This window comes from Triticum aestivum, chromosome 5D, assembly GCF_018294505.1.
Source record: "Triticum aestivum cultivar Chinese Spring chromosome 5D, IWGSC CS RefSeq v2.1, whole genome shotgun sequence".
NCBI lineage: Eukaryota > Viridiplantae > Streptophyta > Magnoliopsida > Poales > Poaceae > Triticum > Triticum aestivum.
In genome coordinates this window covers 539,893,304-539,896,955 of record NC_057808.1, presented here as the reverse complement: position 1 = coordinate 539,896,955, position 3,652 = coordinate 539,893,304, and the positions used below count along the sequence as shown (strand labels likewise).

At 39.3% G+C, this 3,652-nt stretch overlaps 1 long non-coding RNA gene across 3 annotated transcripts in view; it reads right to left on the bottom strand.

Annotated features, from left to right (window-relative positions):
• LOC123123623 (uncharacterized) overlaps positions 1 to 1,626 on the bottom strand; it is a 3,996-nt gene extending 2,370 nt beyond the window's left edge. For all 3 annotated transcript variants that reach the window (XR_006460705.1, XR_006460707.1, XR_006460706.1), the window contains exons 1-5: positions 1,456 to 1,626; positions 754 to 894; positions 450 to 655; positions 279 to 326; positions 14 to 177 (exon numbers count right to left, since the gene is read on the bottom strand). This is a non-coding gene — a long non-coding RNA (uncharacterized lncRNA). The remainder of the gene's footprint in view (positions 1 to 13; positions 178 to 278; positions 327 to 449; positions 656 to 753; positions 895 to 1,455) is intronic.
• Between the last annotated feature and the right edge of the window lie 2,026 nt (positions 1,627 to 3,652).

The following is a 3,652-nucleotide window of genomic DNA, read 5'->3' as shown; positions in this document are numbered from 1 at the left end:
GGAGCAAAAGTACCGTAAATCATATCCAAACGCTCAAAAGGTCATGTAGACATCATGAAGGAAAATTAATTCATGGCTGCAGTCTACTTCATATGATTTCAGTGAAAGGTTGCACTGGAATCAATCCTCGACGCAACAGAGAACGATGTACTCAATTTTCTGCTGCTTCTTTTATACCTGTATCACATTGGGAAGAAAAGTAATATGTTAGTATGATCAATAGGCATTTCGCTCAAGCAAGAATCACTAATTTTTTCTGGACATCAACCACATCCAACCTCGATCATAGGAGCACAACACGGACTTTGCATCAATCATCATAGAATCTGTACCAAAAATCAAGCCCGATTCAGGGAAAATAGAAGTTAATTTTTAATTCCTCACCATAGAACATCACACTGACTCAGATATTTAAGAGTGAAAAGATTGAACATAGTGAGAGTACAAACCGTTTAGTCTGTCAAGAACTTCAATTGCATGGTTTGCTGTGTACCCTTCATTTGCATCCAAGATAAATGAGCAGTCGCCGTATAGCCTTCAGAACTTCTATGTCTGAGTTCAAGTTTTTCCCTACTTTGAGCTTCAGAGTCTGAAACCCTTGTCCTTGATATTTTGCAGCCAATTGAGCGGCTTCATTTCGGGTCACAATTGGAATCTAAATTCAGAAATAGATGAACTTATCAATTTTGATAAAGCATACCTAAGCTGCTAAGCATGCTGAACTCACTGCAGGGGAAATTTTGATAACCATACCGTGATGTCTGGTTTTTTTTTGAAACGTCCCGTGATGTCTGTTGTCACAGTGTTTGATGCTCCCCCAAATAATCTCCACAAGGGTATGCGGATGCTGTTAGCTACAGCGGCAATCACTGCCATCTCCACTCCTGCTTCGGCCTTTGTTGGAGAAAAGAACAAGTACACATCAGAGGAAGATTCTCTTGCCCAAACACTTTTGGTATCAGGGGGAAATATACTGAGAACCAGATAATATATCTGACTAAGTTCCAAGAGAAGAAATTAAAGCAGTTGTATCTGGACTAAAAGGATCAGAATCTAAGAACTGAGAACCAACTTTCCTTTGAAGGTAGGACTTCTCTGGTTTTGGACGTAGTATTTCTTTGTTACTCCTAGCTTTTGTTGAGAGTCCCTCAATTACCGTTTATGTAGGGTTAAATTTGTCTATGCAGTTATCATTCCTTTTGGGCATGAGCCAGTGGTCAACAACCTTAATCGGTCCAGAGCCCTAAAGGCGATCTCCATCTACATGAAGGCCTAAGATCCAAAAATAAATTCCCCATCCTTCCATCTACATCTGATAAAAGAACTGACTTCTAAACTCTGAAGTCTGTCTTGTGGAGCAGAACTCCTCAAACTGTCAAACTCCAAAATTGTACCGAAAACTGAACCAAAATTGCTTGCCAAGAGTATGAACTAAAACAGGTGTGGATGTCTCACCGAGGCGAAGGCGTGTCCGGGGAAGATGGTGCGGAGGCGGATGGCACGCCACCGCGGGTGGAGTGGGTCTGCGAGAGAGAGAGAGAGAGAGAGAGAGAGAGAGAGAGAGAGAGAGAAAAGAGGCAGGTTGGAACGGGGCGGACGCATCTGGGACCTCTCTTCCTTCTAGTCGAAGGAAACGAGGAGTGGTGGGGGCAACGACGACGGAACGAAAAGGCAGAACAGTGCCATCCCTTCATGTACACGTGGCATAGCCATTCATTCGCCCTTGTAGCGATTGTTAATGGGTTGTATATTGCAAGTTTTTTTTTAGCAAAGTGAATTCTGCAAACTCAGAAGAGAATCAGTGGCGGCTACGTAAGCATGTTACCTGGGCCGGCCAGCGTGGGTGGGCCGTGCCGGCTTAATTTGTCTGGCCCAAAACCTACCTTTCCGCTAAATCTGAATTAATCGCAAATGCTATCTATCACCGGTGTTATGATCGTCCGGTTTTGAGGAGTTTCACACGATTTTGACTTATTTAAATGCTTTTCTCTATTTTTTCACCACTTTTCTTATTTTTTCTATTGTTATTTCCTATTTACTTTTCATTTTTCAAATAGATATTAATTATTAAATGAATGCAAATTGAACAGATTTGTGTACAGGCCAAACATTTTATAGATACATGTTGAACATCTTTTTTAAACACGTCGAACATTCATCTTGATACGGGTTAAACATTTGTAAAACGAACATTGAACATTTTTTAAATAGAAAGTGAACATCTGTAAACACATGTTGAATTTCTTTAAAAAATGCCATGAACATTTTTTTGAAACAGGCAAACATTTGTTAAGTGTTATATATTTTTCTAGAATATCACAGGCGTTGTCTTATATGTTACAAATTCTTTTCAAAAACTGTAGGAACAATTTTTTTTAAAATTTCATGAAAATTCTATAAAAATGTCATGAAACGTATTCTTAAATGCATGAATATTTTTGAAATGCCATGAACGAATGGTATGATCTTTATTTTACAAACATGCACGCAATGTTACATTTACATGAACATTTTTAAAAATGGCATGAGCAAAATTTGAAACTCGTGAACATTTTTTGAATTACATGGAGATTGTTTTCATGGTATGAACAATTTTTAAAATTTCTGAACAAGCTTTTACATTGCATGAACTTTTTTAAATGTGCACTAAATGTTTTTTAAGATCCGAGTAAATTAAATTTTATATAATATTTCATAATATAAACAAAAGTTAAAAAGAAAAGAAAGAACATAGCTCAATCTGTACGTATGAGACAAATAGTGATGCTCTGGTCATGTACTAGTATACAAGATCTAGCGTAGCATATGAAAATGAACAATGGACATTCGTGTCATTCAATATGAAGCTAGTTGATATATAATCATGCACGGAATTGTTGTAGTACTTTTCTATATGGATGTGGTGAGTATTGAGTGTGAATGTCCTAAAGGTAGGACTCCTTTTTGAATGTGTATTGACACTCAATTACTATTTTGGTGTTGATAACAATAGGAATAGCGAGATCTAATGTCGATTGTCGAGTTTATCTCTCATATGTGTCTACGGACTTCAGTGACCCCCTATTTCAAAAGGTCAAAATATGTTGTTCTTCAATGGTTCATAAAGTTTTTCGGTTGATTTTGAGTCATAGGAGAAATCCACCTATTAAGAGGGGTTGTTGAAATTAGGAAGTTGGAAAACTTATTTCTCTTCTACACATATTGCCATCCCAAATTATGCCTCCAAAAGAAGGGATTTTTTCAAGGTTGGAGGCATCTCAACTGTTGGGGAACGTAGTAATTTTAAAAAATTTCCTACGCGCACACAGGATCATGGTGATGCATAGCAACGAGAGGGGAGAGTGTGTCCACGTACCCTCGTAGACCGAAAGCGGAAGCGTTAGCACAACGCGGTTGATGTAGTCGTATGTCTTCACGATCCGACCGATCCGAGTACCGAACGTACGGCACCTCCGAGTTCAACACACGTTCAGCTCGATGACGTCCCTCGAACTCCGATCCAGCCGAGCTTTGAGGGAGAGTTCCGTTAGCACGACGGCGTGGTGACGGTGATGATGATGCTACCGACGCAGGGCTTCGCCTAAGCACCGCTATGATATTATCAAGGTGGAATATGGTGGAGGGGGCACTGCATACGGCTAAGAAATCAAGA